The sequence below is a fragment of the Myodes glareolus genome, chromosome 24 (genome assembly GCF_982192425.1).
Source record: "Myodes glareolus chromosome 24, mMyoGla1.1, whole genome shotgun sequence".
Taxonomy (NCBI): Eukaryota; Metazoa; Chordata; class Mammalia; order Rodentia; family Cricetidae; genus Myodes; species Myodes glareolus.
Genome location: NC_142049.1, coordinates 16,249,264 through 16,274,926, shown reverse-complemented (window position 1 = coordinate 16,274,926; position 25,663 = coordinate 16,249,264). Strand labels below are relative to the sequence as shown.

Below are 25,663 nucleotides of genomic sequence, written 5' to 3'. Positions count from 1 at the left end.
AAACACCAGTGTACACAAAATAAAGATAAATAAATTATTTTTAAAAAAGAAAAGAAAACCAAAACAACAACAACAACAAAAAATTTGTACTTTCCAGTAAGCCTTATGGCCTGAGTTTGATCCTCCCAGGACCCACATGGTGGATAGAGAAAAATGACTCCCATGAAGAGTCCTCCAACCGCCACTCACATGCCATAGCACACAGGAATAAACAAGCCAATAAATAAAGGGAATAAAATTAAGACAAAAAAAATGAAGTGAGAGCCCTTATGCGTGGACTGCCCTGTCCCAGCTGTATGTGGGCATTAGAAGGGAGGGCAGATGTGCATGGAAGAGATCATATTCAAGGCCACCCTACCGATTCCCCTGGAAGCCTCCTTACATGGCCCCGACAGACCCAGACCTCACACCTCACCACCTCTAAGACCTAATGGGGGCCTAGAACGCATGACTGTGGAGTGGGGAGGTGAGCGGACCGAGCGACTCGAGGTGGCAGTGGTTAATGACTTAGGAGCAAACGGATGTGTATCTTGTCCAAACAAACCCTCATACCCTTTTCTTTCTGCTGTGAGAAGTAAAGCATGTTCCTTCTGCCTGGACTGCAGAAAGACACAGGAGGAGCGCTTCCATGGGTGCCCTACAGTTCCTGACTGGTAATCCAAGTGAAAAGTGGATGTCTGCTGAGTGCCCAGGGTTGGGTTGGCTGCTCCCGCAGCAAACCCTTCTGCTATGGTAGTGATGGCAGGGAGGCCTGCGCTGAGGAGAGCAGGAGGAAAACCAGGAGGCAGAAAGCCAGAAGACTGTCTGAACCACTGCCTAGAGACTTCTAGGAGGGCCTCAGCTCGGCTCCGAGGAGCACTCTAAGGGATTCAGAATCTGAGACTCCGGGGTACAGTGCGGAGCATTCAAGTCTGATGAGCACAGCATGGGCGACAGAGGAGGAAAAGTCATCTCAAAGAATTTCTAACAATTCCAAGAACTCATTGTGGGAGAAACCCAAATTCAGTTGTATTTCCATGGCTTCTTGTTTGTTTGGGATAACTCAGTTTTTTTCTCAAACAATAAAGGGACGGCTGGCCAAGTAACCTCAGAGTCTGGAGCCAGTGCTGGTCAAGTGGGCCCCTGAGCACTGGAGAGCAGAGGGAGGGAACGCACAGAGTTGTTGGTGGCAACCAAAAACAACACCAATGGCCTGAAAGTGCAAGTTCACATCAGAGGCCAGCAAGGACCTGGCCTGCTGGCTCTGCCTTACAGGATGACCTGATTGCTGGGGGAGAGCACAGAGAAATATGTCTGGGTAGCGACCCAAGAGATAAGAAAGATTCTGCAGGAGGGCAGACTCGGAGTAGAGCCTGACCCAATAAACAAGATTCCACGGAGCTCCAGAGGTAGGGAGTGGGTTGAGGCTAACACTCAGGTGGGCAAGGGGATAGCTAAGGCCACTTCTTCCTTTGTCTCTGTGGGCAAGCTATGAGGAAAGGGGATGTCTGGATAGTGAAAGCTGCTCAACCTACTGTCGGAACTAGATGTCCACAGGCAGAGAGCCTTGCTCTCAGGCTCTCCTTATCTTGTAGGATTGTAAAGGATTGTACACTGAATTTTTCCGAAAAATACACCTACAAGGGCAGCCAACTGGCCCAGCCTCGCAGGTAAGAGGTGGCCGACAAGGCAGCGAGCCACATCAGCACTGAGAGCAGACCCTTTCCGACAGGCCTCTTCTGAAACCGCACTGCTGCTTGCTTGCTCTCCCCTCCCCCAGAGCCTGCAGTTCTAGGCAAACACTCTACACTGAGCTGCATTCCCAGCCCTGGTGGATTTTTGGGGGGGGGTGGTTGTCATTTAACTTTGTGATAGGGTCTTGCTAAATTGTTGCTCTGGCTGACTTGTGAACTTGTGATGCTCTTGCCTCCGCCTCCGCCTCCGCAGCAGCCCAAGCTACAGGTTTACAGCACCAGGCCTCTGCAGGTTGTGGATTTCAGAGAAGAAACCCAGAGCTAATAGTGCACTATATTACACACGCAGAGCTCTTCCCCAAGGAACCTAGATCCCGGGTAGGACTCAGTCTCCCACACCCATGCGTGTGTTCACATGCACATGCACACAGATTTATTACGGAAAAGGAAGAAACAGTTTGCTAGGATGGGAGGGGTTCCACAGAAGGAATATCCAGCTTTTTTTTTTTTTTTTTTGATTTGTTTGCTTGCGTGCTTTATTTCTAAGCAGATTCTGATACAGCCCAGGCTGCCCACCTACTTGGCTGAAGATGACTTTCACCTTCTGGGCCTCTTGCCTTCACCTCACGAGTGCTGGATGGCAGATGTGCACCACCACGGTACTAGGCAAGCACTCTGCCGCTGAGCTGCATTCCCAGCCCTGGCTAGGGCTCTTGGTGTGTTCAGGTGATCACATATACGTGAGACATATGTGACAGACCTAGGTCTCCACATCACATCACTTCTGGAAGCTACAGCTGGTGCAGCTGGTTTCATCACCTTCCACTAGATCTAGTCCAGGCTAGTGACCAGAGGAGTACGTTGCCTCTGCTGTAAAAGCACTGTCACCACTGACACACTTCTGCTGGCTCTCTCAGGTATACAACATTGCTGGCCTGTCATTACATCGTGGTTAATTAGAATTCCCCATTTTCACTGGCAAATATATGTGGATTCCTCATTCAATGAGCTGAAGTCTTAGAGTTAGAGAGCTGTATGTTAATTTAAAGGTATTATCAGTACTAAAGGCCTGTATGGGGCTGGTGAGACTGTGTTGGGGTTAGGAGCACTGGATGTTCTTCCAGAGAACCTGGGTTCAGTTCCCAGCACTCACATGGCAGGTGACAGAGGATCCATGACCTCTTTTGGCCTTGGAGGGCACTGAACACACGTGCTACAAAGACAAAACACCCATACACATAAAATAAAAATAAACAAATCTTAAATTAAGTTGGGTATAATGACACGTCTTTAATCCCAGCCCTTGGGAGGCAGAGGCATGCCTATCTCTATGACTTCAAGGCCAGCATATTCTACATAGTGAGTTCCAGGACAGCCAGGGCTATATAGAAAGCCTGTTTCAAAAAAACCATAATTAATAATAATAATGATAAATGATAAATTTTAAAAGTGCACATATGCAATAGTATACAATTTATTTATGGTCAACAAAGACATACCTTATTTCTGCAGCAAACAGAAAATAAATTTTAGCTTAAGGTTGTTTATTTTGTTTTTGTTTTTTCAAGACAGGGTTTCTTTGTGTACCATCACCGTCCAGTGCTAATCAATTGACATTCTTGCATGTAAGAAGTTTTGCTAACATTTTAGAAATAAACTGTTCCTGCCTAGGATGCATGAAACCCCAAGTTTGATCTTCAACACAACCAAGACACTCAGACACATGCACAGACCATGCATGCACACACATCTGAACGTTTGTATGTATATTAACCCAATCCTGGTGGTATGCGCCTGGAACTCTGGCTACTTCAGAGGCTGCTTAAGCCCAGAAGTTTAAAGGTAGCTGTTTAAAAAGTGACAGGAGATCAAGATTTAGCCCATAAATGGATCTTTTGAAAATTCTGATTGACAATGTCCAAACCTCAGCATCTTTTCAGAGCATTGGCCAACCAATATTCTCAAACAGACACAATCTATAGAGCAGCTCTCGGTAGCTGTAGAAACAGTGATGAACAGAGATCAAATAACAGATAAAACCGCAAAAAACGATAAAAACCACCGTTAGTACCAGGAATGCATACTGGCCTGAAACTTCCAAGTCACCCAAAATTATATCATGATTCAGTATCATTTATGCAGCAATTTCATCCATCCCAGCAATAAACAAGAAATCAAATGACAGAAGCAGGTGGGAGCCAAAGCGCACAGGAAGGGAGCCCGAGATTCTCTCTTATATCACACATAGGCCTCTTTAGTCTGTAACAGGGGAAACAAAGGCAGGGACAGGGCTGTTGGTCTACCAGAGTGCATTAGGCAAATAAAGCAAGGCCTGCACAGAGGGCAATCTGGGTCTTCCTTCTACAGGCAGGAACAAGGTCCCAAGAGATGGAGTGAGTGTTCTCAGGAAGGCAAAATAGAAATATGTTTTTTTTTTTGTTAGTTAAATAGTTTGTTTTGAGAGAGCCTCTCACACAGCCCAGGCTGGCCCTAAACTATGTAGCCAAGACTCCTGCCTCTACCACCGATGAGATTACAGGTGTGTGGTGGCCTGCCCAGCGGCCTGGCAACTTGAATTCTGAATCTCTGGGACTCATTCAGTGATCTCTATATCTTATCACGTTGCCTTCTTTGCTAAGTGGTCTACATACAACCAACAACTTCTGAGATTTTAAATGGAGTTTTAGCTGATGTATCAATTCTTTATTAGGACTCTTTCTACCCAGGCATATTGGTATATGCCTAAAATCCCAGCGCTAGGGAACTGAGACAGAAGGATAATAGAGTCAGAGTCGACTTAGGTTACACAGTAAGATTCTGTTTCCAGGAGATGGCTGGACGGAGATATATATCCCTCAAGCTGTAGCTCAGTGGGAGCGCACCTGTGTGTTAGTTCATAAGTTATCCCTTAGTTCATTCATTCAATAATCAGCAACACACACACACACACACTTATTAAATGTTACTATGTTTGTAAATCTACTGAAGATCTGTAAGTCATGTGACAATGCCTGCTAAGATACTTGACTATGCTGTGATGTATATAACACACCTATGACTTGACGTTCACCTATGATCTCATTTGAGGCAGGTCACAAACAGCCAGCTGACTGAAAGCCCTAGAGCTGTTTACTGGTCCAGCCATGCTTCCTTCTCAGAGACTGAAAACGCTGCTTCAACAGCCCTCCATGTCTCTCTGTACTCAGGCCCACAGCTGCCTCCTGCTTCCCTGATAAGGGTAAGCAAGGCGACTGGAGGCGAGTTTGGCTGGAAGGTAAGACAGGCCGGGTGAGTCAATGCTGGGCCTGAGGTCACACAGAAATAGATCACCGAGCTCTACAAAATGACCCCTTAGCTAGCCTGTCCTAGTGAAGCGCTTTAGCTTGTTTCTTTAGTTTCTGGTAGATCTGTGAAGACTGGCCACTGGTTTTGAGCATACTTCAGCCGAGGAAGAGTAGGGGTTAAGGCAAGCTCTATGACCAGGGTTTATTTATACTTGGGCTGGAACTGAGATGTGCTACAGGCTTGCTCTTTTCAGAAGGGCATGTATAGTAAGAACTGTGTCTCTCTTGAGGACCCAACAGGAGATCGCTCCAGACACCTCCAGAAACTCCTTTGGTTCTTACGATGTCTTCATGAGAGTCCCTATTCTTGCAATAAAATATCACGACAACAGGAACTTGGGAGGAAAGGGCTTATTTTGGCTTACATATGCCGGGTGACCACAGGACACTGAGGGAAGTCAAGGCAGGAACTGAAGCAGAAACCATGGAGGAAAACTGTTTACTGGCTTGCCCCTCATGGTTTACACAGCCTCCTTTCTTAAACAACCCAGAACCACCTGGCCAGGGAACACGTGCACACGCACGCACATACACACACACGCACACATGCACGCACACGTGCGCATGAGCAGGGACCATCCACATCAATCATTAATCAAGACAATGCCCCACAGACTTGCCTACACGTCTATCTGATGGAAGCATTTTCTCAATGGAGGTTCCCTCTTCCCAGGTATGTTTAAACGTGTGTAAAGCTGACAAAATCAACCAGCACACATGACAAAATACAACCTGCCCACAGGCAGATGTGCCAGTGCCCTGCCATGCTCCCTGACTGCAATCAGAATCCAGGAAAGAATGGGGTTTCAGTTCACAAACTCCTATACGCTCTTAGCTGCAGATCTGAAGTCAGGCTGTTCTCCAGGTGTCAGACCCTCATCCTTACTCTCAAACGCCACATAAAGCAAAGTGAGCCTGGCTTGGTAGACCAAGCTAAAAGATTACTCTACAAAACATCAAAAATATGTGGTTTTGATTGCTGGGTTATTTGTTTTGGTAGCTAAGGCGACAATCAAGGCAGCTAGTATGATCACAAAGGGTCAGGCAAAATAATCTGTCCAAACAAGGAATAAAGGCTGGGGTACGGTGGCACTTAGGCAGCCAAGGCAGTGGGTGAGTTTCAGGCCAGCAGGGGATACACAGTAAGACCCTGGCTCAAAACAGAAAACAAGGTATACAAGGGCACAACAAAGAACACGCAAGGCAGGCTTAGAGTGTCGGGTCTTGCGCTAAGCTGGGGCAGTCTTTAAAGATTAGGATGAAAAGGGCAGCCAGGTCTCTGGCAGGGCTCCTCAGGCCTAAAGAGGAGAGACAGATGATACCCTGGCGGAACAGACTGGAGACTGAGTTCTAAGCCCTCTCTCCAGCACCCACATGGTGCCTGCCATGTAATGGGTGCCAACATGTTTGGTTAATTATCTAATGTTTCTAACAACTCAGGCTCCAGAGCAGAGTGTGTCCCCCAAGGGATTCGCGGTATGAAGATAGTTCTGTTCCCACTCAGCTTTATATTTGTGTGTGTGCTTAACAGAAAGTACCATATGCAGACAACGTATAAACAAACAATGCGCCCAAACTGGTGACACAAAACTCTTTTCATCATTAGCACAAGTGATCAAAAAGTTTAAGTGGTAAGATGCTGGTTGTTAATTATTAAAAGTGGTAATAGTTCATTATTTTATTCTTTCTACTTTTGTGTACAGCTAAAAATTTCCATAATAAAACAAAAAATTTCAACTTCAAATCCTCGGGGGTGGGGGTGGCCATGGATAACGCAGGCTCTGAGCCGTCTGGAGGCATTTTACTCTGTTTCCAGGTCAGGCTGTTCTGGTTCCCGGAGAAGTTTCAAACTGCCTGGAGTGATGTGTTTGGTGGTGAGCAAGACCGTTTGCTCAGTGTAGCTCCTCTAAACGTTGAGTGCGACTAGAGCCCCTGGTTTGGGGAAACCAGGCCTGCCCACTCATCTCCAGGAGGCTCATGTGCTTCTCCCGACGACAGAAAGAACTGGGGAGGGAAGAAATGGTTTGGGCTTTTGTTTGGTTGCGAGTTTTCTAGGTTGTCCTCAAACTGAACATCCTCCAGCCTCAGGCTCTCGAGCACAGGGTTATAGGTATGTGCCATCACACCCAGCAGAGAACTGCTCTGTTGTAGGTCACAGAGTCCTCAGACAAAACTGGTTTTTGACGAACCCAGGCTTGAGCTGAGCCAGGTCACGGCAAAGTGGAAGCCAGGCCTAGAAATGGGCTCACCAGGAGGGCACCCTCTGGGTGTGAGGGTCAGGTGGAGGCTTAGGGCCCCTTTTAGGAAGGGATCAAAGCACCTGCCACAGGGAATGGGTAGAGGAGACAGTCGTGGGGTGCTGCTCTGCTCCCCTCCTTACAGCCCTGCTACATTCTGACTCACACCAGATTCACCGCTGTGATTACACTCAGTGAGACACATCACTGAGTTTCAGAGAGATCTAGAATTTAGATTAAAAGGAAAAAAAACCCCAAAACCTAAGAGGGGAATGGACTAGATGAGACAAGAAGAACAAAGTCTGGGCGATACTAACGTGGAGGACACTGTAGCAAGCCTAACAGCGCAGGCCTGTGATGTCAGCTGCTCAGGAGGCTGGAGCAGGGAATCAAAAGTTCAAGGCCTGCCTAAGCTACAGAGTGAGTTCAAAGCCTGCCAGGGGAACTTAGTGAAACCCTGTCTCAGCTTAAAAAGTGCAAAACGGATGGGAATACAGTTCACTGGTAGAACACTTGTCTAGTACGTACAAGGTCCTAGTCTAATGCCAAGCAGACAGAGGGGGGAGAAACCTGTAAGATATTGAGACTAGTAATGAGTACATACAGTTGGCTAACAAAGCAAGCTCCCCTCACCCCTACAGAGTATGTTTATCTTTATGTTCTGTTTTTCTTTCTTATCTACTGCTATTTTACTTTACTAGTGGCATCTTTTTAAAAGCATGTGTTTATTTCTATGTATACAGACACACACTCTACAGTATGAGTGTGGCAGTCAGAAGACAACTTGTGGGAGCAGGGTTTCTCCTTCTACCATGTGGGTTCTTGGGATGGAACTCAGATATCAAACTTGGCAGCAAGCACCTTTACCCACTGCGCCATCTCACTGGCCCATTACTGATGTCTTTAAAGAACAAAATAAGAATATTTAGTTGTTTAGCAGAGCAATTGTCCGGAATGCTGAGTTTGATCTCCAGCACTAGAAAAAAATAAATGAATAAAGGACAAAGCAAGTATTTAATTTCACAAAAGAAGTATTAAAGTAAGTTGGGTGGTGGTGGTGCACACCTTTAATCCCAGCACTCGGGAGGCAGAGGCAGGTGGATCTCTGTGAGTTCGAGGCCAGCCTGGTCTATAAGAGCTAGCTCCAGGACAGCAAAAACTACAGAGAAACCCTGTCTCGGAAATCAAAAAAAAAAAAAGTATTAAAGTATAAGAAAAAGTGTGTCTGGAAAGAATAAAAGAATCTGGAACATTTAGTTAGATAGAACACATGGTAATTCTAAATGAAGATACCGGGTTAAAAACCCGCAACCCTTACATCCTGTTTTTGGTTTAAAAGAGCAGAGGGTACTATCCTCATCTGGCTTCTTGCTCATGATGAGACACAGTGTCCTGGTCTTCAGAATTCACCAAGTCACAAGAGCTAGTGATGACCTTTCAGGTCAGCCAAGCATGCAGCATCCTTATCCCTGGTCCCACTGGACATGGAACACACCACACTCTCGGGGTGCAGTCCTTTGTTATGCACCATGTGTCTGGCATGTTCTCTTTCAGGCCGAGCTGCAGCATGCCCCAAACACTCACCATCTCTTGAGGGCATCTGCTCAGATGAGAAGTCGCCCCCATGAGGAACCAAGCCACCCCAGCTGAAGAACAGGTCAGCAGATCAGATTCTTTGGGGTTGGTTGGTTTTTATTTTAATTTAAATTTTTTTTCTTCCTTCTTTCCTCCCTCACCCCTTCTCGGATTTTCCATTTAATCAAAACTGGATCTGGTCCAGTGGTGGTGGCGCATGCCTTTAATCCCAGCACTCAGGAAGCAGAGGCAGGTTGATCTCTGTGAGTTAGAGGCCAGCCTGGTCTACATAGTGAGTTCCAGAACAGCTTGGACTGTTACACAGAGAAACCCTGTCTCAAAAAACAAACAAACAAACAAAAGCAAAAAACAAAACAACAATAAAAACTGGATCTGGTTGCTTACTTAGAGCTGAATTAATTTGGTTTCAAATTCTTTTGTCAAACAGACAAACTTGTAGGACCCATATGGCGTCTTCCTACCTGCAAGCTCTTACTTCTGCCTAGACATGGAGGCGAAACATTTCAACTGAGCTGACAAGAGCCTTTCTTTGAATACTGTGTGTCATGGGCTTGGGCAGCAGCCTTGGCTTCTCTGTTACTAAAGGTCTTAGCAAGCTCTCTCCCAGGAAAGGAATGCAGCATTCCCCATCTTCTCAGCCTACAGCTGGGAAGGGTGGGGCTGGTAGCCCCTGGTAGCCCAGCTACTGCTGGCTCAGCTGGCTTCACCTCGAAGCATGACACACTCATGCAGTCCAGCCCACAGATCTAGGAGGTCCTGAGCCACCGTGACAAAGCTGACAAGGGATCCTTCACTGACTCCTCACAGGCTCAGCAGCCGTGATCGTCTAGACCTGAGAACAGTGGTTAAAAAGCCCCTCAGACACACAGTACCTGGGGATTTTCGTGGGAGAAATCGGAATGCTGACTCAGTGACTTCACACTCTGAACCCAGCCCTCGGGTTAGATAAGTTACTTCACTTGGTACACTAACAATGGGTAAAGCGAACAGCCACCGGCAAATATGGTATTTCTGTGGCGTCTCAATGTCTTCATATACTGAACCGTCTTCCTTTCTTCTCTTTGTGGTGGCAGGAAGCAAATAGGGTCCTATACAAGTTTAGGCGAGGACTCTGCCACTGAACTTTTTACCTCGTCCAAGATCTGAGGTGATTTTATTTCCTCCAACGCCTCAAGTGAGAGTCATAATCAGTGGGGAATGTAAGAACTAGACATGAGAAATAAAACACGCTAAATCCATGCAATCACACTAAAAATAAAACACGCTAAATCCATGCAATCGTTTCCCTCTTCGCTCAGACACCAGAAGGCAATAATGAATGTGAGAGCCCTTCTCACCGCTTCCACTTTCTGTGTCTTTACTTCTGCTTAACTTGGGGAAATCCTTGAGGTTTTGTCGTTTCTGGGCATCATTTACAATGGTGACGGGGTGACAAAGTTGAAAGATTAGCTGCTGGTGTGCATCACAGCTGGGCTGTGGAGAGCCAGGGTGAACATCAGCTCCATCAAGACACTGACTTCTCTTCCTTCTGTCTGGACCCTAAGCCTTAAAGCCCAGAGTTAATAGGACCAGCCGTGGCAGACTGTAGCCCTCTTCTTTGACCCAGGGATCCAGGAATGCTTCCCCAAGCCTGCTGGTCCCCAGTCAGGGTAAGTCAAATAAAGGCAAAGTTCTCTCAGACAAAAAGCCAGAGTCTGTTTCTTAGATGCTCAACAGACAACAAGGACACTTATTAGAGACAGGAGAAGCTAAAAAAAATCCGCGCCCTGGGGCTGACAGTAGAGCTCCGTGGGTAAATGCTTACCTAGCGTGTACAAAGTCCTGGGCTCCACACCCAGTGCCCTATAAAACGGCAGGCTGATCACACACCTGTATTCCCAACACACAGAAGGTATGAGGAAGAGAATCAGAAGTTCAAGGTCATCCTCAGCTCACAGCAAGTTCAAGGCCAGTCTGAGCTATACAACCTGCCTCGAAAAGAAAATTCATCTTGTTGGAATTATTATTTTTAAAAACAATAAACTATTTTTATCAAGTTATTTTAGTAAGTATTTATTTACATTCTCAACAAATAAAAAATATAAAGATGGAGAATGCTGAGAAAACCTCCAACCCCAGTTTCACTTCTTGCTTCCCAATACATAGCCAGGATAATAGCTTCTGAGTCCTTCAAATAATGATGACGTACGCACAGCAAGTAGGAATGGATGCCACTTCTATTCCTCTCTTTGAGCACACATAGTAACATATGTAACACATATGTTATAGCTTTCTCACTACTTATTTATTCAAGTGTGTGCACATACAGGTCCAGGCCAGAGGTCCACACTGGTACTTTAAAGCCATTCACTCTTCTTCTTTTTTGAGAGAATCTTCCACTGGTCTGGAACATGCCAAGTAGGCTGAGCTCAGTGACCCGACTCCTCGGGGCTGGGACCACAAGCACACACACCACACCTAGTTCTTATGAAGGCTCTGGGGACCGAGCCCAGGCCCTTGCTGGTACAGCAAGCACTCAACTAACTGAGGAATCCCAATCCCTTTTATTTTTCAATTTATTCTTTTCAGTACGAGGAACTGAACTTGTGGTTCTGTTCGTGTTGGGCAAGTAGCATACTACTGACCAACATTCTCAGTCCTTACATCTTGCCTTTTAACTTTATTTTTACTTTCATTTATTTTTGTGTGAGGGTAGGAGGTGTAGTGTGGGGGTGGGTACATATACTACAGCAATACATGGAAATCAGAGGACAGCTCTCAGGAGTCAGATCTCTCCTTCCACCACGTGTGTTCTGGGGATTGAACTCAAATCGTTAGGCCTGGCAGCCGTCAACTTCACCAGCTGAGGTATCTGGATAGTGCTTGCTTCTTAAACTTACTCTTTCACTAAGTTCCTAAAGCTGATTCCAATTTCTTAGATGGTTTTGTTTACTGCTGTTGCTTCCTCCTTTCTTTATTCTCGGCAATTCTCCTGCTTCCACCTCTAGCGCTGCGGTTGCAACACTAGCTCTCTGTTATCTTCCCATGCGCCCATACTTTCTTCCAGACACATCATGTTGGCTGACTTCTCTAAGCCCTGCTACTCTTGACAGCAACAGGATCACAACCCTCTTCTTCCTCTGCTCATTGGCTCTTCCCATCAGCACATGGGCACAGCCAAGTCTCTCAGTGTTAATTTGGGGGGAGGGAACAGGAACAGAATGATGTACCATCTCCCCCTCATCCTGCATCTCTTCTAAGCAGCAAGCTCCCTGCTCAGCTCTCGGTTCCTGACCTTTTTTTCTCCACTGAGATCCCCACGCCATCCACAGCCCTTCCTTGCCACTAAGTTCAAATGGATGTTGCAGCCCCTAAACTACTGGCATCCTAAAAGCATCTGAAATTGGAGTTATTTGCTCTGTTTTGAAACCTGCTGTTCCATGATTCCATACTCTCTTGTTTTTCTGCCTCTACGGAATTCTGAACCCACGAACCATGCTTTAAATGCTGAGCTTCCCTGGGGTCAGTCACACAACTGCACCTGCAGCCTCTCAGGATTGGACAGGTGCTGAGGGCTTCAGGGGATGTTTCCCACTGCACACCTTGACAAGTCACTCTGCCTCCGCCCTCTCACACCAGCCCGACCTATAAACTCTGCACCTCGGGGAACAGCCCTATCTGGCTGCCTAACCCACAACATTTGAAATCTTCCTTGAGAACACTGACCTCAGTACCATTCACCCCTACCCTGCTCCTTAATTCTCCATTCATTTATTCTTCCCAAGAAATCTGAAACAGCCTTGTGGTTTGGGGTTTTATTTTTGATTGTTTTGAGACAAAGTCTCATTGTATAGCCCAGGCTGGTTAAAACTCACCCGTTCCACAGGTGTGTGCCGCCATGCTGAGCTATACCTGTTTTGGGTCTCTATTCTTGTTTCCTCCTACCTTGCTCCCACACTGCAGTCAGACTAAGTCCCTAAAACATGAATCTGCTGGTACTGCTTAGCAGTGCAAAGGTTACTGACAGCACATTTTAAAAATTATTTCTATCTTAGTTACTTTTCTTTTGCTGTGCTAAGACACTGTAACCAAGGCAACTTAAGAAAAAAAGGTTTACTGGGGGCTTAAAGTTTCAGAGGATGCGTCCAGGACCATCTTGGAAAGGGATCATGGCCACAGGCAGACAGGCATGGTGCCGGATCAGCTGCTAAGAGTACATTCAGATCCACAATCATAAGGCAGAGTTTTTGAAACCTCAAAGTCTTTCCTATTAGTACACCTCCTTAAACATAGTCACACCTTCGCATCCTTCCCTAACAGTTCCAAAAACTGGGGACCATGCATTCAAATGTATGAGCCTCTGGTGGTCATTCCCATTCAAACCACCGCAAACCCAAAGAAGTCAATTTAAAAATCATCTTGAGAACAAACATTCAAGAATAGCCTAGAAAGAAAAATAACTGAGAAGCCACATGAAAGTGGATTAATATTTTAAAATGTAATATAAACTTAAAATAATTAGTCAAAACAGTGTGACGGTGGTACAAGGACAGACATCAACAAAAGGAAGCTAGCAGATGGCACATGCCTGGAACTCAAGCACTGAAACAACTGCACTGTAGTCCCAGTCCCCAAATTTTTGTTCATAAAAAAAAATACATGAAAAATCCCATCATAAAGTCTAATAAGAAATGGTAAGCTGTGAAAATATGCATGACTCAAATCACAGAAAAATGGCCACATTTTCTAACATATAACAACCGATCACCAAAATTAAGAGCAAAAGACATAAATTTTGTAGAGATGATACAAACGGCTCAAAAACACAGGAAAAACGCACACTTCATATATAAGAGAAATGCAAATTAAAACTATATAGAAAGCTAGCTAAGCGGTGGTGGCGCACACCTTTAATACTAGCACTTAGGAAGCAGAGGCAGGAGGGTTTCTGTAAATTTAAGGCCAGCCTAGTCTACAAAGCTCATTCCAGAACAGTCAGGGCACACAGAGAAAACATGTCTCAAAAAGCAAAAACAAAACAGAAAATCAACATAGAGGATTTGGAGAGAGGCTCAGTTGGTGGAGCACAAAGAATTTGGTCCCCATTACTGATGTAGGATGCTGGCATGATGGCATGCACCCGGAGTCCCACGCTCAGGAGGCAATGACAGATGAATCCCTCAAATCTGCTGGCCATCTAGCCTAGCCTCATTATTCAACCCCAGGTCCCAGAGAGAGCCTGTCTCAAAAACAAACAGGCAACAAAAAAAAATCAAAAAACCCCACGGGGCTGGGAAAACGGCTTAGTGAGTAAAGTGTTTGCCATTCAAGCACAGAGACTGGAGCTGCATTCCCCAGAACCCACATACAGCTGGCAACCCCTCCTCCAGCGAGAGGAGAAACAGACACAAGAGAACCCCAGAATCTCGTAGGCTAGGTGGCCTGGCCCGTGCAGCTGCAAATAACTACAGGTCCCTGCCTCAAACAAGGTAGAGACGGAAGGTCAGAAGGCACCACTGCCACCCAAGGTTGTCCCCGACCCTCATAATTACTCTACAGAACACACATGTGTACCTGTACTCACACACGAACACATATGCACATATACACATACACATACAGACAAGTGCGTGCTTCAAAGGGGAAAAAAATTTAAAGGCAAGGTTGATGGCTTCTGGGAAACAACACCTTAGGCTTCCATGTGAATGCGAACCTGCACACGCATAAGCGTGCACACACATACATGCACGTGTAAACATCCCCCCAACAGACATTTATAAGCTTACAAAGGATTAACATCGATCACAAAGTTTGTCAAAACCCTGGGAAGGATGTGGGTAAGAGGCTAACAGGACGGGCACGGGGATAAACTGGTGCTCCTTCTGGGAGGATGAACTACAGTACATGGTAAACCTACAACTGCGCCATCAATCCACTTCTGGAAACTGTTCTTACAGCTATACCTGTACGTATATGAAACCGCATGTGTAACAAGAATAAGCTATGTTAAGTTCATCTAATAGGAGACTGTTATTTTGTTTTGTTTTAAAGAGGGGCTGAGGAAATGGCTCCAATGGCCAAGTGTTTGTCACTCGAGCAAAGAACCTGAGTTGGGATCCCCAGCACCTGCATTACCAACCAGGCACGATGGCAGATGCCTGGAACCCTAGCAGTGGGGAGGAAGAGACCAGGGAGACCTAGGGTCACTAGACAGCTGGTCTCACTGGATCGGTGAGCTCTGAAGTAGTGAGAGACTCTGTGTTCACCAGGTAAAGCACCGGCTGCACAAGAAAGTCCTATGTGAAACGGACATGGAATCAAGCATCTGTGATCACAGTAACATGGGAGATGGGCACAGGAGCATCCCTGGGAGCACACACAACAGTCAACAGGAGCCCTGTCTCACCATGAAAGGTAAAGACTGGCACCCGGGTTGTCCTCTGACCTCCATATATCCTTGGCAGCACACGAGTACCTGCATGCAAATATGAGCAGACACATATGCATAGACCATACATACACATGCACACACACATGCCTGCACACACACACACACACACACACACAGCAAATACACTTTTAAGAATGGTATAGAGAGGACTGGATGGTGGTGGCGCATGCCTCTAATCCCAGCACTCAGGAGGCAGAGGCAGGCAGATCCCTACAGGTCAGCCTGGTCTACAAGAGCTAGTTCCAGGACAGTCAGGGCTACACAGAGAACCCTTGTCTCGAAAAACAAACAAACAAACAAACAAACAAACAAACAAACAAAGGTATAGAGAAATCCTCGAGATACACTAAATGGAAGAAAAGCCAGGTCCAGAAATGCAGGTAAGAGAGTCAGAGGAGCACTGGTGATGTGTATGTAAACGGCCTCTGAAGGAACAAGATGTGCAAACACTGCTGCTGGGAAGGGAACTAGGAGCTACAGCGGAGACGAAAGGATACCCGGGCTGCACACCCTTTCATTTGCCCTTGGTTCTGGACTATGTGAATATGTATTCATATACCTGAAAAACATGTAAGTAAAATTAAACTCAAAGGCTACATTCTATACCTACAGTAATACACAGCTACAAAGACAGACTAAGAAATGGACAGCCACAGCAGCAGACCAAAATAGGAAGAAAACTTGGGGGGAAAATCATGTAAGAAATAAATGGCAGTGGGCTGGAGAGATGGCTCAGCAGTGAAGAGAGCACACTGCTCGTGCAGAGAACCTGAGCCCGTTCCCAGCACCCTATGGTGGCTCACACTCACCCATAACTCCAGCTCTAGGACACCCAAAATCCAATGGCATCTAAGCTCATGTGCACATACTCACACACAGGCACACACAAGTACATATAATTAAACATAAAATCAATCTTTTAGAAAAACAAACGAACCAACACGGACTGACGTGATCGCTTAGCCAGTACAAATGCTTGCTGTGCTGAGAATCTGGGTTTGACCTCCACGACCAACTACTGAAAGCTGTGCTTTGATCTTCACAGGCATGCATGCCCACGCTCGCAGATACACATTATATATACATGTACACACAAATAAAATAAAAATACTCAGTGGGTATGGCAGTACATGTCTGTAATCCCAGCACTCAGGAGGCCGAGGGAGAGAGACTCGAACTCTGAAGACCCTGTCTCAAAGCGCAGGGGTGGTGGGAAGCAAATACCAAAACAGTAATAGTATTAGGATAGGATATGGATGTTCAAAAGAGGGAAGGAGGCGTCTGAGAGTGAAGTCTATTCTAAGTGCACTAGAGATTAAAACCCAGCATTACAAAATACCAATGTCTTGAATATACAGAGCAGAAAACTCCCAGACACATTCTGAAGGAGAGATTGTTTGGAATATACATAGAAGACTGTGGTAAACAAGGCAAAGGGGGACCCCAACAGTCCCCACCTCCCAGTCTTCATGCCTGGGCATAATCCTCAGTCCTTAACTGCGGGCAGGGCCTGCCACAGGCCTCTACTAACAGTATACAGCCAGGGTGACGGGACATCATCCCCAGAACACTCCTGTTTCACCGGCAGAAGCACTAGCCAGCCTTTCTCTCCCCGGCTTGGCAGAGTAAGCTGCTGTACAGCAAACAGACACTGGAGTGGCCTCGAGGAGCTCAGAGGAGCGGTTGCCCCACATGGATGCAGTAGTGCTTTAACCATGAGGTGAACTGGCTACCCTGAGAGAGGAGAAGATAATCCCCAGGTGAGTCTGATGAGAACAAGCCCCTGCCCCTAACTGGATGAACCTGGCGAGCCCCTGAAACTGACAACTCAGGTAAGCCATGCCTGGGATTCACTACAGAAACTGCCAGATGATAAAGTGTGTGCTGCTTTAACACTTAGGGCAACTTGAAGGTAATGACAGACAACTAGCATACCAAAAGCCGATCTGCTTCACACAGAGCGTTCGTATACGCTAATAAAAGATAAAGTACTCAGAACCACTCGTGACCACAGAAAGGCAAGTGTTCAGCCTGAATTACATGCTACATTTCCAGGATTTTAGAAAGCTAGGGACAGCCGAGCGGTTGTCTTTTTAAAGGGCACACACCTTCAATCCCAGCATGCGGGAGGCAGAGGCAGGAGGACCTCTGTGAGTTCGAGACCAGCCTGGTCTACAAGAGCTAGTTCCAGGACAGGCTCCAAAGCTACAGAGAAGCCCTGTCTCAAAAAACCAAAAAGAAAGAAGAAAAAAAAAAAAAAAAAGAAGGAAGGTAGGAAGGAAGGAAGCAAGCAAGCAAGCAGGGGCTCCTTCATTTTTATTTGTTGAATGAATTAATTTCACTCATAGCAAGAGCTGTGTTGATTAAACAAGGAGAGATGGCCTTTGATTTTTGCTGCTACATTCTTGGCAAAGATGATGACAGATATGACTTAAACAAGCATTTCCCAAAGAAGATACCAATGGCCAAGAACTGTATGAGGAGATGCTTCATGCCTAATGATCTGAGAGGCACGAAGTCATAATGAGGTGCCCCTTCACACCTGTTGGGGTAACTACCCTAAAAACAAAGACCGTCTAAGCTCACAAATCACAGAAGGCTGAGCGGAAACAAGTCCTTCCTCCCCGAAGCTGCTTTACTCAGGGTGTCTTACTACGGCAGCGGCAACGAAGCCAGGGCTCCCTGCTTGAGGACTATAAAATGGTGTGAGTGCCTTGGGAAGATGATAGCAATCGCCCCAAAACCAACAGTAAAGCTAGGAGCTGGGGCTGGAGTTGCTCAGTGGCAGAGCCCAAATACCCAGCTCCGGATCAGTCCCTGCTGTGACAAGGGAAGCAGAATAAAACACCAAGGAAGAGGGCTGCGGTTCGCACACCTACACTCCCAGCTCCCCAGGGCACCTCTTCAGCCTGTGCAAATGAACCCATCTAAAAATACCTTATGGTCCAGCAAAACCGCTTCTGAGTATGCCTCCAAAAGCATATTTATTAGCTGTTTTCATGGCTGCTTTAAGCACAACAGCCAAGGGTGAAATCAACTCATGCGTCCATCATAATATGAACAGGTAAATGGATGGTATATACACACAAGGTAATATTACTAAGCCTTTAAAAGGAAGGAAATCCTGTCAATACAGCAAGGATGAGCCTTGAGGGCATCATGCCAAAGGAGAGAGACTGGCTACACAAAGACAAGGGTGTATGATCTCACTCATGAGGCACCAAGCCCAGTCAAAGTCAAAGATGCAGAAAGCAGGATGGTGGTTACTGGGGGAGGAGCTGTTATTTAATGGGCACAGACTTTCTAATTTCCTCAGTGAAGAGATTCTGGAGATCAGATTTGCATAACAAATGAGGATGCATAACACCACTAAACTGTACATATAAAAATAATAAAGACACACACACACAAACCTTTTTTTGTGTCTCTACACCAGGTCAATTAGCCTCAGACTCACCCTCCTCCACCTCAGCCTCTCACACTGGGAAGACAGGTCTGACTTGTACTTCACTGTTTTGCTTCTAGGAACTGTGCACAGACACCACAGGGAAATAATCCAAAAATGAATGCTGTCAGGATGCTCACTGCAGTTTTGCTCTGGGGTTTCTTATTTTGATTTTTGAGACAAAGTCTCCTGTAGCTCGGGTTGGCTTCAAATTTGCTGTGTAGCTGAGAAAGCCTTGCATTTTGGATCTTGGTTAAACTAAGATGTAAGAGTTAGCCAATAAGAAGTTGGCTAATGGGCCAAGCAGTGATTTAATCAATGCAGTTTCTGTGTGATTATTTCGGGACTAAACTAGCCAGATGGCTGGGACAAACAAGCGGGCCCTCCTCCTACATACCTACCCCCATCTTCCAAATGCTGGGATTATAGAATGCACCCCATTTCCCCTTATATTAATGAACAATTACATGTAAGCTTCTCTCAGTATGAAACTGGCCTAGCAAATGAAAGAGCACACAAAAGTGAACTATGCTGCTTTGTGTGTGTGTGACAGGGAGTCTCACTAGGTTGCCTAGGCTAGACTGGAACTTCAGGACTCAAGTGATCCTCCTGCCTCAGCCTTCTGAGTACTTGGGAATACAAGTGTGTACGCCAATGTCAAGTAAAAGGGCTGTATTAACAAGAATATGAGGGCTAGGGTGGTCAGCCATTACCTAAAATGCTGCAGGATCTGGGCTCACCCACACACGGAAAAGACAAAAGAAATATACAGGGGCTGGAGAGAGAACTCAGTGGTAGAGTGCACAAAGCCTTGGGTTTACAACTAACAAAAGTGTGTGTGTGTGTGTGTGTGTGTGTACTAGGTGACACAATGCCATCTGAGTAAAAGGAGAGGGTGCAAACACAGGCTGAGAAGCTTGCATATGCACAGAAAGCCTCTAGAAAGATTTGATCCTGCTGGGGACTAGAATTTGGACACGATGTCAAAGAGAGAAGGGGGTCTTGGATTTTCATTTACAAGGCTTCAATGTTACCTGAAGGGTTTTGTTGTTGTTGTTGTTTGTTTTGTTGTTTTTTTATTTGTTTTTGTTTGATTGCTTTGAGACAGGGTCTCACTATGCAGCCCCGGATGGACTAGAACTTGCTATATAAACAGGTTGCTCTTGAACTCACAGAGCTCTACCTGCCTCTGCCTCCTGTGTGCTAGGATCAAAGGTGTGCACCAACTGTGAGCTTACTTATTAAATATAGGTATGGATGTATTTTATTTTAAAATTTTGGAAGAGCAAACAAATAAGTACGCAAACAGCAATAAACATCCTTCAACAGCCTTGCTCTGTCCTCAAGCCAAACTGGAAATTCCTTAACACAGGAGTGTGGTGCATGATCGGTTCTGGGCTCCCACGGCTCCCTCTGCACAGTGCTGGCAATCTCAGAATCACCCAACTTTCGGTTCCTTTCTCCTGCCTCCTGGGTTTCCCGACCACATGTGCGTCTCCTGTGAGAACGCTTTCCGTGGCACTGCCGTGGGTGACGTCACCACCACCTCCTCCTCCAGGAAGGCGTCCCTGGCTGCAGGTGGATTAGGCACCACTCTGAGGTGCTCCAGCTCTGCACTCAATTGTAGGTTTATCACGTGGTGTTAAAAGTTGTAAAATCATCCATCTGTCCCTCTGGCCTGAAGTTCCGCCTAGCAGTGACCCGGCATGTCTGGGTCATGACTGTATCTCTAGCATCGAGCAGAGTGTCTAGACTATAATCTGTATGCAATAAATATGTGAAGGCTGCTTGTTCCAATATTTTGTTTTGTTTGAGAAAAGGTCTTACTTTGTTGCCTAGGCTAGCCTCAAATTTGTGACAATCTTCTTGCCTCGGCCTTTGCAGCCCTGGATTACAATGTACTGAATAAGATTCCTACTACCAAGAAACATAACCACGTTATATAATTTAGGCACACAGACTAGGGAAGATGGGCTATATTCCTTACGTCCAGATACAACCATAGTTTGTACTCAATGGCTTTGTTCCCTGTGTCTGTTTGCAGCTGTGTTCCCAAGCTGCACATTTTGATAGGACCTTGCTGACAGTCCTTCTGGGTAAGGAAAGTTGTGCTGCACTGTAACATGAGAGCCGGCTTGTTGGGGTATCTATCTGTCCCCACCCGGTACCCCACAACCGGCAAGTCCCAGAGAAAATCAATCACACAGAGATCTCTCTATAAGTTATAAAGCTGATTGGCCCTTAGCTCTGGCTACTTATTAGCTCTTATAACTTATGTTACCCCATTATCCTTATCTACGCTAGCACATGGCTCAGTACCTTTTCCAGCGGGGCAGCTTACATCTTTCCTCTCCGGTGGTCTGGGCAGAACTGGCAGAGGAAGCTTCCTAGGATACTCCCAGTCTCTTTGTTCTACCTCTACTTCCTGTCTGACTTTCCTGCCTATACTGCCTGCCTGGCCAATCAGCGTTTTATTAAAATATGATTGACAGAATATAGATAATTCTCCCGCACCACTGCACCCTGCTGAAGCCCAAGCCTTTTGTAAGCCAGAATGAAAAGCATGTTTTTATTTTCAAGTAGTGTACACGCATGCCAAACGTGCCACCTTGCTGTCACTGTTGGGGACTGCCACTTTGCACTCAGCAATGACTGCATTGCTGAGTTCTTAGGAGGATGTGGTAAGATTTTTTTTTTTTCCAAATCACTTCTTTTTGTTGGTCTGTTTCATCAGACAGGGTCTCATGCAGTCCAGACTGGCCTCAAACGTGCCGTGTAGCCAAGGATAGGTTTGAACTTCTGATACTGCTGTCTCTGCCTCTAAGGTTTGGGTTTAAAAAGGGTGTGCACCACGCCTGGCTTGTTTTCCGCCTCTCCCCCAATCCCCCAGTTTGTTTGTTTGAAGCAGAGTCTCGCTATATAGCCCTGGCTAGCCTAGAACTTACTATGTAGTCCTGATTGGCCTCAAATTTGCCACAATTTTCCTGCCTCAGCCTCCTGAGAACTGGAATAACAGCTATACACCACTACGTCTGTCCTAATAATAGCTTTTTTAAAAAATAATGATTTAAATTATAGCCTTCTGGGTTAGCTATAGTAGTCACTATTTGGTGTCACGAGGACAGCTGCATTAAATATGTATTAGTGAAGAAACTACTACAAGTTTCCTTGAGTATGTGCTGAAAAGTGATCTAGTCTCGAATGTGCGATCAAGGGTGTAGCACTTGCCTAGCCTGCCTCTACTTCCCGAGTGCTGGGATCAAAGGTGTGCACCACCACCACCACCAGGCTAAAGTTTTAATATTTTTCATACTCATGTGAAACATGGTCTTAAACTACTTTTAAAAGACATGAACCAAATTACAAAGTCTGTAATAATACTTGAAACAAATTTCAGAATTCTCATCAACACCGAAGAGTAACTCAGATTATTTCCTAACTGAATGACTGACAAGGCCGAACTCTTGGCCTCATAATGAACCTGATCTGGCATTCAGAATGTGCCAGAACAATACTGATGCTCACACTCTTATTTCACTGCAGCTCTGTGAAGAGGGACCAGTGCTACCCCATCAAACAGACAGGGAAACTGAGGCTTGGAACACTCCACTTCTGGAACACAATGCTCGGGACGGGAAGAGAGTGGGAAGAGAGCGTCTCAGCCCAGGCTCTTGATCTAGCCCTAACTCTGCCACTCCTGCCTGCAGCGTAGCACGCCACTAACAACAAATACACTTCCAAAAGTTTCTTTGCTGGTTTAGCTTCCTACTTCCTGATTTTTCTACCCATGGGAAAATTCAAACAAACCCAAATGGTCAGAGATAGTTGGGTTCGGAGATCATCAGACTTTGGGCACAATTTATAGAAACTTGCCCAGCACCACCGGAGGAGCTCAGTCACTGCAGGGACTAATTCGGGACCGCCCTCTCTGCCTGCCTTTACTCCATGATGAGGGACGCACATTCTACAAGCTTCAAGAACCAAACGAAAGGCAGAAAAAAATCAAAGGGTGAAGGAAAAAAGTCAAAGGATCCAAGTGTTGCTGCCAAGAGCTTCAGAAGTTCCCTAAGGATTATCACCACTTTCTTCTCGATATGAAATCAGGAGAGCAGAGTATACCAGTCCTAATGATGTCATGGAGTTAACAAATGAAGAAATCAGGAAATGGTTTCTTTTTTTCTTCAAGAAATACTTTGGTTGAATTTCCTTAACAGGTTTCAACTTCTGCATTCAGAGAAAATAGTTCTGTTTCAGAAAACCAACAAAAGAACAACAGCTACTGGGAGGGACGCTCTGGCTACAAACAAGCATAAGCTTAAACCTGCCTTTAGGGAGGCCCTCGAGCCGTGGTAACCCCCATCTTTGACCCTGCGTGTAAGCTGGGGACAGTAACAGTACCTACTCCAGGGTTACTGTGAGGAATAACTAACAGACAAAGCACTTAGCCACAGCATGTAACACCTGGAACAGACAGAGCCTGGTTTTGTTAGCCAGTACCGGTAGTAATAGTAGCATGGACACAAAGTATTCCTAGCGGAAATTTGACTTAAAGAAAAGAAAGGAGTCAGGTATTATGACGCTGAAGCTCACCTGTCATCTGGCATGAAAGACACAGAGGCAGGAGGATCACCATGTGTTCCATGCCAGTCAAAAGTATATAGTGCCAGCCAAAAGCTACATAGCAAGCTCCTGTCTCAACAGCAAAACAAAAACGAAAGAGATAAAAGAGAGGAAAGGATGGAGGAGAGACGGAAAGAAGAAAGAAGTAAATTTCCCTTTCTACTTCACTGAGAAGCAACGGCAAAGCTGGCACAGCGCTTGGAGAGCTTCTGCCAGGAGAGCACAGCTCTCGCCCGCACCCCACAGCTGGGGCGCTGCAGGCTAGCTGCTTCCTTTTTCTTGCTTTCAGTTTCCCATCTATGCATTAAAGGACTACAGAGTCCCCTCTGGTGCATAAATTTTGTTATCCCAGGGCAAGGAATCGAAATGGAAAGAGGCTACGACAAACTGGAGTCCCCACTGCTGGCAGGCGCCCAGCCATGGCTGTGCTGTGCGGTCCTCGAGGCTTCGCCTCAACAGTCTCCCTGCTTGAAGCTGTTTCTAAGCTTTTAATTTTTTCATTTTAATTAACATGTAATGGCTGCCCATATCAAAACTTTTAAATGACTACCCTAATTAATTAACTCTAAACAAACCTCAAAAACTACTCAGAGGCTAAACAGGCACAGACTGGTCCAGTGGGCCTGTTGGGCAATTTCATGAATGCCAAGATGGCAATGAGATACTGACGAGATTAAGTGCTGGCATAGGCACGTCAGAGGAAGGAGGACCTGCTAGCCACTCATCCTCCCTTCTGGCCTTTGGGATCCTGCTAGTCCTCCTGCTCTGGATGCCGGCTTCCTGTTAGTGGACCACTTCCATCCGGACTACAGATTCCCAATTCCAGCCTCTCCTGACCAAGTTCCAGTGTGAAATTCTCAGGGCATGGGGGACTTAGGACTGCAAAAAAGGAAACATCTCTTTGGTAGTTGAAGGAAGAAAAGTTTGCTTAGGTCTGAAAGTAGGATTATATTAACAAAAATATTTCTCAGGTGGCTGAGGGAATGAATAAACAGGGTATAACCTAAGAGAATGACCAGGCAAAGGTGACACTAAGTGGCCATTTGAAGGTTCCAAGAGGCCTAAAAGGGCATTTATACAGATTGGAAACAGATAAAACACATTTCCACTGAAAACAAATTGATTCTATGTGTCTCATTTTATTTGTTAAATAAGAGCAAAGGCCTGAAAAAGATAGCAGCAACAACAACAACAACAAAAAAAAAAAGGTAAAAATTCTGGGTCAGAATCCTGATGCTGCCACTTGTCACTGTAACCTTGGGGATGCTCCTGTCTAAGCAGCGGTAAAAGGGGAATAAGACGGCACTCTCCACTCCAGCAGAAAAACCAAGTGACAGAACACAGAGTAGAGCTCAGTACTCAGTGGTCTGGCCTCTAACCACGAGGAGACTCCTGCCCAGAGGCTGGGCTGCAGCTTAGGAAGTGGGTTCAGTCTGCAGCACCACAGCAAGACCGAAACCAGCAGGTGCAGGGGCACATCCCGGGGTCCCCAGCACTCCAGGATACAGAGACGGGAGAATCAACACAACATCAAGGCCAGCCTGGTCTATGCTGAGAATTACAGGCCAACCAGGGCTACATAGTAAGACTCTGTCTCAATCAAACAAATCGCTCCTGGCTAACATCAGTAACATCTGTGGAGGAAGTGTTTTCCTCTGCACTCAAGAAAACTAGAATAGGGCTGGTGAGATGACTCAGTGCACAAGAGTGTTTGCCGCCCAAGACTGAGCTCAATCCTGAAACCCAAGAAAAGAAGAAGAAAACTAAACTCCAAACACGGTCTAGATGGAGGTGGGGCATGGCAGGAAAGCACACATCCACACGCGTCACACGCAATAATAAAAGGTATATACATAAGGTCACAAAGCAATAAATTAGAATAGGGGCTGGCAAGGTGGCTCAGCTGCCAAGGTGACATCCTCAGAATCCACATGGGGGAAGGAGAAGACCAATTCCCCTTGCAAGTTGTCCTGATTTCACACATGCTCTGTGGCTTGCAATGTACAAACACAGAGAGAGAGAGAGAGAGAGAGAGAGAGAGAGAGAGAGAGAGAAAGAGAGAGAGAGAGAGAGCGCAAATAAATAAACAAACAGGAATAGCTAGCAGTCTAGCTTAGTGGTGGTGTACTTGTGAACACTCATGAAGTCCTGGGTTCAATCTCCAGCATCCCATCCTCCCACCCCTTCATCCCCCACCCCCCAACCACACACACACACACACACACCTCTGCCAAAAGGAAAGTGTGAGCTAAACTTGGTAGTGCAAGCCTGTAACTGCCCCTACTCAGGAGACTGAGACAGGAAAGCTGAAAGAAAGC

The 25,663-nt window shown here is 45.9% G+C and overlaps 1 protein-coding gene and 1 long non-coding RNA gene across 4 annotated transcripts in view; one reads left to right on the top strand and one right to left on the bottom strand.

Annotated features, from left to right (window-relative positions):
- Crtc3 (CREB regulated transcription coactivator 3) overlaps positions 1-25,663 on the bottom strand; it is a 100,319-nt gene that overhangs the window by 41,267 nt on the left and 33,389 nt on the right. The window lies entirely within an intron of this gene.
- On the top strand, positions 1,115-25,220 carry LOC125400777 (uncharacterized). Of its 2 annotated transcripts, none has more exons than XR_015736373.1 (4): positions 1,115-1,388; positions 8,809-8,911; positions 15,099-15,243; positions 22,269-25,220. It is a non-coding gene; the product is annotated as an uncharacterized LOC125400777 (long non-coding RNA). The 2 variants fall into 2 exon arrangements; XR_007232089.3 differs by lacking the exon at positions 1,115-1,388 and adding an exon at positions 4,784-4,947.